The 9,898-nt window shown below is 37.3% G+C and overlaps 1 pseudogene; it reads right to left on the bottom strand.

Moving 5' to 3' along the window:
• Positions 1–4,657: 4,657 nt before the first annotated feature.
• Positions 4,658–6,199, bottom strand: LOC114038874 (annotated as a pseudogene).
• Between the last annotated feature and the right edge of the window lie 3,699 nt (positions 6,200–9,898).

Here is a 9,898-nt window from a genome sequence, read left to right as displayed (position 1 = left end):
GGTTCAACCAAGTTCATTGGCTTGCTATTTCTCGTACACAATAGCCCATCTCCCTTACACAATAGCCCATCTCCCATCTGTATACTCTTGGAAGGGTTGTACCCTCCCCTCCCACTCCAAGACTGGAATGCACTGCTTCCTTGTCTCTGCTCCTTAGAATCTTTAGCTTCCTCAAAGTTAGATCAACTACCTTCTCCTACATGAGGACTTTCTTGAACCACCCCCCACCCCCACCCCACCCTCACCCCACCCTCACCCCAGCTTTTAGTACTTTCTCCCATACCCCAAGAAATTATCTCCCATATATTTTGTATTGGCTTATACGGGTGCCTGTTATTCCCCTTAATAGTACCTTAGTACTTGAGGGGCAGGAACTGTTTTATTTTTTCTTTATAGCCCCAACATCTAGACCAGTGCTTGGTACGTTGTAGGTGCTTAATAAATGCTTACTGATTGATTAAAATCAATTAACTTCTCTTAGTATCAGTTTCCTTTTCTGAAAAGCATAGATAATATATGTATAGATATAGATAACACAACATATATTATACATATGTGTAATACACACTTATACACATATATTCTACATGCATCTGTGTTGTATACATATATGTATATGCGCACACATATGTACGTGCACCTACACTGAGACAGAGACAGAGATAGAGAGGGATAAAAAAAGATAGAGGCAGAAGCAAAGGCAGGGGTAGCTAGGTGGTACAGCTAGAGCACTGGGCCTGGAGGAAGACTTAAGTTCAAAGCTGACCTCAGACACTTACTGGCTGAATAACTCTAGGCAAGTCACTTAACTTCTGTTTGTTCCAGTTTCCACATCTATAAAATGGGGATAATAATAGCACCTGCTTCCCAAGGTTGTTGTGAGGATCAAATAAGATAATAATTGTAAAGAGCTTAGCACAGTGCTTGGCACATAGTAAGCACTATATGAATATTAGCTATTATACGTAAATATAGCTATGTATATGTACACATATAGATACATATAGGATTATAAATACAGATATAGTTATGGATAGAGATGGATATAACTATGGATGTAGATATAGAAACTGATATGGATGAAGATAATTAGATACAAATAATTAGTCCTGTGAGTTCAGCTGTCTCGGGAGCTCCCAGTGAGGCATATCCTCTGTCAATGAAGATTGGACAATCCTATACTCACACATTGGAAACACATACAGGCTCTCCCTCTGATTTGACGGCTTCTCCCAGACTTTACATTTAAGGAGGGTACCCTGGCCAGACATGTTTCATTCCTTTTCAGGCTATATTCCTGATGTCATATGACCACCACATCTTGGTGCCTGGTACCTTTGTATCCCTCCCCCACCCCACCTTTTCAGCTTCCCTTTTATGTGCTGTCTTCCCCCATTACAACATCCTTGAGAGCAGGGAATGAATTTCTTCCTTTCTTTATTTTAAATAGTATTTTTTCCAGTTACCTGCAAAGATAATTTTTAACGTTCATTTTTTATAAAATTTAGAGTTCCAAATTTTCTCCCTCTCTCCCCTCCTCCCCTCTCCCATCCCTAAGAAGATATGCAATTTGATATAGGTTGTATATGTACAATTATTTAAAACACAAAAAATATATTGTAGGTTTCTGGGTTTTAATCCACTTTGCTATCTACTTCCATTTTATAGGAAAGTTCACCCCATTCACATTTACAGTTATGATTACTAACATATTTCCCTCCATCCCCCTTCTCTCTCTCTCTCTCTCCCTCCCTCCCTCCCTCCTTCCCTCTCTCTCCTTTCACTCTGTCCTTCTTCACCAGTGTTTTGCTTCTGACCACCACCTCCCTCAATCTGTCCTCCCTTCTATCAACCTTGCCCCTTTTCTCATCCCCCTCCCCTCCTACTCCCTATGGGGGAAGATAGATTTATCCAACTGAGTATGTATGTTATTCTCTCCTTGAGCCAAATTCAATGAGAGTAAAGTTCAAACAGTGTTCACCCCTCCTTCTTTACCTCCACTGTAATAGCTCTTTCACACCTCTTCATGTGATATAATTTACCCCATTCCCTCTTCTCCCAGTGCAGTCCTCTTTTTCATCCCTTAATTTTTTTGATATCATCCCATCAAAGTCAACTTATATCCACATCCTCTGTCTATATACTCCTTCTAACTGTCCTAATAAAGATATAGTTCTTAAGAGTTAGAAATACAAGAGAGGGTTCTGGGAAGATGGCTGAGTAGGTCAGAAAATTTCAAGCTCTCAAGATTTTCCTCCATAAAAGAGATAAAATAGCACCTCTGGGTGAAATTAGATCCATCAAAACAAGTAAGAGTAGGCCCAGAAGAGGGATCCTCCTGGGACAATTGGACAAAATCTGAAGAAAAATCTCAGGATGAAATTTTCTCCCTGTGAAAAGTAAACACCTCCAGACTAGGGTCCACTTTAACAACAAGCAGCAAGCCCTGGGGTTAGCTGGTTTGGAAGGCTGCCTTGGCCCCAGCTACAGGAACTTTTATCCCCCAGGACAGTGAGGGGAGTTGGGCTGGGGTGGGGATGGAGATTGAGGGAACCTCTGTTGACAAGGAATGCTAGAAGTTATTTCTGAATGAATTTTCATGAAAACCGTATGGTCCAACATGGGCATAGATATTTATGCTCAGGTTTTCATCTCATTTTAGCTCATTCCTGTGTCATTCAACACTGGCCTCGACCAACAAGAAAGGCAAAAAGCTCACAAAAGGGATGAAAGTTCAATATCTCTTCTTTCCACATGCTTAGACTCTTGGCTATGGGCACTTACAGGAGGCTGGAGGTCTTGGTTGGAGTTCAAAGTCAGAAGGGAGAACTGAAGAGGATTAGAGGCCAGAGGTACCATCCCCCATACCCCAGGACTAGAGGTGATTATAAAAACTAAACTATTACCTATATATGTATATATATATATATATATATGTATATATATATATATATATATTGTACACACACACACACACACACACACACATACGTATACACACACACAGGCAAAGGAGAAAGAATCCAACCATAGAGAGCTACTATGGGAATAGAGAAGATTGGGGTGCATCTTTAGAGGATAATGGAGGACAATGAAGCAAAGAAACCATCTCCTACCCAAAAGAGTAATGTCAAATGGTCACCTACCCAAAAACAATTCACTGAAGAGCTTTTAAAAGACTTTAAAAATCAAGTTAGAGAGATTGAGGAAAAACTAAAAAGAAAAATAAGAATTATATTAAAAAAAAGATTACGAAAAGGAAGTCAACCAATTAGAAAAAGAGATCCAGAATCTTAAGGAAGAAAATGACTCCTTGAAAATCAGAATTGGGCAAGGGGAAGCCAGTGAAGTCATGAGATCAAGAAATAAAAAAAACAAAATATAAAGAATGAAAAAATAGAAGAGAATATGAAACATCTCATAAGAAAAACAACTGATTAGGAGAACAGATCAAGAAGAGAAAACATGAGAATAATCAGACTACCTGAAAGCTATGATCAAAAAAAGAATCTTGATACGATTATCCAAGAATTAAAGAAAATTGTCTTGAAGCATTAGAACAAGAGGGGGAAGTAGAAATAGAAAAAATTTGTCGATCACCACCTGAAAGAGATCCTATGAGGAAAACTCACTGGAATATTATAGTTAAATTTCAAAACCCCCAGATCAAGGACAAAATATTAAGAGCAACAAGAAAAAAGCAATTTACAACAAGTGGTACCACAATTAGAATCATATAAGACCTAGCAGTGGTGACACTAAAAGATTGCAGATCTTAGAACACTGTATATCAAAGAGCAAAAGAACTGGGCTTCCGGCCGAAAATATCATAACCAGCAAAGCTAAGCATAATTCTTTTTTTTTTTAAAATAGAATTTAGTTTCATAAAATAACACAGCAAATAATGCATTACCACAGAAACAGAGTTGCTAAAGTTTGTCCTTTTACATATATTTTCTAGGAAATGGACTAATAAAGTAAACTCTGAGACAATACCAAAAAATGCGCAAGTGGTTTGTTTGTTTGTTTGTTTGTTCAAAGATTAACAGTATATGTTTGGAGTGTATTCCTTTTAGTCAAATATCTTTAACAATAAATTCCTATGACAGAATTTCAGTCTTAAATAAATGGCTGCTGATGTACTTAAATGTTATTATTCTGATAAATAAAGCAATTAAGGTTTAAGCATCTCTTTCTCTGCCCATCCCCAGACTCCAAATGGAAGAAGACACAATTGCTTGCCAATCTGCTTTGAATAAAATTCCACATCTATACAAGTTGGGCCCCTAGAGGTAAGTCCTAAGGCTTACGTTTGGTTTTCCAGAATACAAGCAACCTCCCTGTCCAGGAGAGGATTTTTTTACTTTTTTTTTTTTTTTTGGAAGAGGGATGGGTCAAGGGAGGGTATTGTGTCATTTCCAAGACTTGCTGGTAGTGCTCTTGTGGGTATGGCTCCATGACAAGGCCTTCCCAACTGTTATTCTATCAACAACCTGAAGGACTTTGTAAATCAATCAACCCTGAAAATGCTAAATAATATTTTTATAGTGGTGATCACCTACCAATCCTATTAGTCCTGCACCCTGACAAAAGCCACAATCCAATATTGTAAACACAGTATGTCTCCCAAAGCCTTTAAAACAAAATACTATTTCACTCAGTTGCGCCTGGCAGAATCGGGATATTGGACAGTCTTTGGGCACTTGTTTCCAAGGATCTGTTGATGTTTCAGTGAGCCAAAAGAGAACCAATAGTTGACGAGGCTGGAGAAGACCTCGTAACACACACTAACCATCCCAGACATAGCCGGTGACATGAAACCCAAGCCACACAGCACACAGAGCAGCGTGAAGCCACCTACAGAAATAATGACTCTTTCCACTAATATAACCCAGCACAGGCAACCAGAGACATCAGGACCACAAGTAGCAGGAAAAATCCACAGGAATGGTAGATACCATAATAAACATCAGCAAGGTTAAGGCAATAAAGGGATATTTATCTAGGACTGACCAACTGGAGAGTTCATAAAACAATCACCTTGGAGTTATTCTGGATGGAACTGATCAATGAAGCAAAGAAACTCTATTCTACCCCAAAAAGTAATGTCAATAACCTAATTAACCCATTAAGACCCTTGAATGTTCCAAATATATCTTCTACTAAAGGGTCTCCAGAAAGGCTCCAGGACATATTCAGTATGTTCTAGTGCCGTCATGTCATTGAAAATAATGGTACTACTCAATGTAACATAGCCCTAGTCCTGTCATGGGGCCCTGACTCTCCAGGGGTTAATGGATGATTGTACTGTAGTTGAATAATCGAATATAATACCATATTATCACATCCACCAAGAAGACACATCTTTGTACTCTGCACTAATAGCCATTATTCTAATCTACTTTCAACCTTGAAAATTCTTTTAAAGTCACTATTTCCTTCATGTTCTTGAACATTTAGTGAGTCAAAAACAGATATCTTCATGATGTAGACATACTCAAAATACCTGTTTTTTTTTCCTCATCAAAATGGTGCCACAATCCATATGGTATTGGTTTGTATTTTGAAACATTGCAGAGGTCTATAAATGTAAAACTAAAAACAATGTTAAGATTCCAAATCTATTATAAAATTATCTTTGGAGAACTTTGTGATTATATTATCAATCAACTTAATAACATAAAAAAGTCTTTTAAAAAACTTAATGAGTTGTTCTATAGTAGTCTCAGAAAAAACAAATATAAAAAGCACTCAAGGCTTATGAATCAAATGAGGAAATTAAATAATGAACCTTCCTGAAAAAAAAAAAGTAATGTCAAACAGTCACCGGCCCAAAAAGAATTCACTGAAGAGCTTAAAAAAGACTTTAAATATCAAATGAGAGAGATTGAGGAAAAACTAAAAAGAAAAATAAGAACAATACAAAAAAAAGATTATGGAAAGAAAGTCAACCAACTAGAAGAGGAGATTCAGAATCTTAAGGAAGAAAATGATTCCTTGAAAATCAGAATTGGGCAAGGGGAAGCCAGCAAAGTTATCAGAGATCAAGAAATAATAAAATAAAATATAAAGAATGAAAAAATAGAAGAGAATATGAAACATTTCATAAGAAAAACAAGTGATCTGGAGACTAGATCTGGAGCTTCTTCTGTAGCTCCTCCAAATCTCTGGATGTACTGGAAGCCTCCATTTTCACCATCGTTCTTTCCTGCTCAATATTTCTCAGGGAGGGGGCAAATAAAATAACCCAACTCTATATTTCACACGTCTATCTTTACTTCTTGCTGGTCTGGATTCCCTCCTCAGCTCCATCTTCTGAGACCCCATTGCCCACCCCATTGACCAGAGGAACAGAGAACAGCCGAGGGCCCCCTGGCTGCACGGGGGTTAAGCATAATTGTGAATGAAAAGAAAAATGGACATTTGATCAATTGCCAGACTTTCAGGTGTTTTGTTATATAAAAAAAAACTGAACTCAATAGAAGATTTAACAAACAAGGGCTAAGAGAAACATAAGGTACATACCGATGACCAATTACAAGTGACTAAATAAGTATAGAGTGTTTACCTTTTAAGTATGAAAAATGTAAAAATTATTCTAAGATTGTTACTAGTAATTAGGTAACTTATAAGGAAAATTGGGATAAACCTGAGTATGATAGGACTTCAAAAGTTAAACTACTCAAGTACAGCTAAAAGAGTAATTATCTTTTACAAATGAGGTGCAAGAGGAAGAACCTATACAGAAGAATTAGATGGGGGAGGGGGGCTGTTAGTTCTGGAAACCTACTCTCATTAGGAATGAGTTTAAGAGGTGGAAATACATATACATTTAGAAAAGTATAAAAATCATCTGAATTTAGAAAAAAATAAAACTTTAAGGGGATAGGGAGAGGGGAGAGGAAAAAGGAGAGATCTTTAGAGGGGAGGATGTAGGAATAGGTTAAAAGGGGAATATAGAAGAGAGTTTAGATTTAGGGGAATAGGAACATAAGGAAGAGATTGCTGGAGGGGGAGTAGGTTAAATAATAGGAGGGTAAGATAGAAGTAAAGTAAGGTAGAAGTAAAGTAGAGGAGTTAGGAGAGATAGGAAAAAATAGGCACAAATATTAACACAAAGATTAGGACTAGAGTCTCTTAAGGAAAGTATTTGTCTATACATATATATATATATATACACATACATATATATGTATGTATGTGTATATATGTATAAGTGTATGTATATATCAATACCTATATATATATAAATATATCCAATGCTCAATTGCAGCCTTGCCTTAGTGGGCAGGGGGAAGGGAGGGAGAAAAAAAGAACAAAGTAAAAAGTATACAGTATAAAGTACAGAACAAAAGAAAACCTAAAGGGAAGTAAAGAAAAGATGAACAGCTTTCAACATAATGCACAGTATTTAATATATAGGCTTTCATGAAATGAAAAGTTATTGCTATTTATTTTGAATCCTCTCCTTATGTTCTGCTGTGCACATGACATTTTTTCTTCTTTTTTCTTATTCTATATATAAACTTATAATATTTCTTTTTCTTTTCTTATTATGTATTTAAGTTTTAGTATTTGTCTAAAATAAAAAAATTTTTTAAAAAAGAATTACAAATATTATCTTCCCATGTAGGGATGTAAACAGTTTAACCTTATTGGATAACTTTTTTTCTTTCCTGTTTATCTTTTTATGCCTCTCTTGAGTCTTGTATTTGAAAATTGAATTTTCTGTTCAGCTCTGTTCTTTTCATCAAGAAAGTTTGAAAGTCCCCTATTTCATCGAATATCCATTTTTTTCCCCTGAAAGATTATGCTCAGTTTTGCTGGGTAATTGATTCTTGGTTGTAATCCAAGCTCCTTTGCCTTCTGGAATATCATATTCCAAGCTCTCTGATCCTTTAATGTAGAAGCTGATAAATCCTGTGTAATCCTGACTGTGACTCCTCAATATTTGAATTGTTTCTTTCTGGCTGCTTGCAATATTTTCTCCTTGACCTGTGATTTCTGGGATGTGGCTATAATAATCCTAGGAGTTTAAATTTTGGGATCTCTTTCAGGAGGTGATCAGTGGGTTCTTTCAATTACTATTTTACCCTCTGGTCCTAGGATATGAGGGCAGTTCTCCTTGATAATTTCTGTAAAGGTGCTTTGCCAACTCTTTTTTTTTTTATCATGGCTTTCAGATAGTTCAATAATCCTTAAATTATCTCTCCTGCATCTGTATTCCAGGTCAGTTGTTTTTCCAATGATATATTTTACATTTTATTCTATTTTTTTCTTCTTTTGATTTTGTTTGATTGATTCTTTATGTCTCATAGAGTCATTAGCTTCCACTTCCTCAATTCCAATTGTTTTTTATTTTTTTAAATCACTTGTTACTTTAATTCTGAGTTTTAAAAATATAATCTTATGCTGAGTTTCACATGTACCTTCCTCTTTTTTATGTAAATAGGATTTTATTTTGTCCAATTACATGTACAGACAATTTTCAACAATCATTTTCTATGAGATTTTGAGTTCCAAATTTTTCTCCCTCCCTTCTTCTGTCCCCAAGATGGCAAACAATCTGATATAGGTTATGCATGTGCAATCACGTAAAACATATTTCCACATTAATCATGTTGTGGAAAAAGAAACAATTCTACTTAAAGTTGTTTTCTTCAGTGGATTTTTGTACGTCTTTTCCCATTTCTTGTGCTTCCTTTACCAAGCTGCTCTTTTTTCATAACTCTTACATAACTTTCATTTATTTTCCCAATTTTTCTTCTACCTCTTTTATTTGATTTTTTAAAAAAAATTTTGAGCTCTTCCAGGAGGACTTTTGGGGCCTGAGACTAATTCATATTTCTCTTTGAGGCTTTGCATATAGGTGTTTTGACATTGTTGTCCTCTTTTGAGTTTGTGTTTTGATCTTCCCTGTTACCATAGTAGCTTTCTATGGTCAGGGCTTTTTTTTTGTTTGTTAGTTTTTGCTTATTTTTTCCAGACTATTTTGTGACTTTTAAAGTTGAACTCTGCTCCTAGGGTAGGGGCAGGGGCCCCTGTTTCATGCTTCTGGCACTGGGGGCAAGAGCCTGGTCACTGGCTTGTTGGGCGATGGCAGCTTACCTGTTGTGCCAGGGGCTTCAGGGCTGGCACCTCACCTGCTGTTCTGGGGTCACCCAGCCTACTCGTGCCTGCTCCAGGCCTGCCTGGCTACTGGCTTGCTGTTTCAGGGCTGGATACCTCACAGTTAGCCTGCTGTACTCCTGGCCTGCCAAGCCCAGACCACAGGGCCTTAGCTGCTGATCTGTGCTGGGGCCTGAGGACTCCCACTGGCTTGCCTGGACCTGTGCTGGGCTGTGCTCCCCTTTTACTCAAGTGGGACAGACATTTCCTGCAGTCGTTCTAAGTTATCTTGGACTGGAAAATTGTTTCACCCTGTTCTTATGTGAGTTCTGTCACTCCAGAATTCATTCTAAAGCTTGATTTAAAGTTGTTTTGAAGGAAATCAGAGAGAGCTCAGGCAACTCCTGCCTTTTCTCCACCATCTTGGCTCTATCTCCCCTGAATTTCTTGCTGCTTGCATTTGTATTTCTAGTGCCTAGCACAGTTCTTAGCACGTAGTAAGCACTTAATAAATGCTGGTTGACAGATTGAATGGACATGACACTTCCCAGGGATGCTAGTTAGATGACTTCTCCAATATCACACACAGATACCTTGCAGGAACACACTCAATCCTAGCCTTGACTGTGGTTGATTCCCATATAGGCATGTAAATGGAGACATCTTCAATCAGATGTAGCCAGAGAAGTTCCTCCATCTGTAGAGATGGTACCCCATTACCCCCGAAAGGAGTTTCACACTGAACAGAAACCTTGTCTTCTCATGAGTAAACCAAAGTTCTCTTCCTCCC

The sequence above is a fragment of the Vombatus ursinus genome, unplaced genomic scaffold (genome assembly GCF_900497805.2).
Source record: "Vombatus ursinus unplaced genomic scaffold, bare-nosed wombat genome assembly UNPS02011431.1, whole genome shotgun sequence".
NCBI lineage: Eukaryota > Metazoa > Chordata > Mammalia > Diprotodontia > Vombatidae > Vombatus > Vombatus ursinus.
This window is presented reverse-complemented; position numbering and strand designations above follow the sequence as displayed.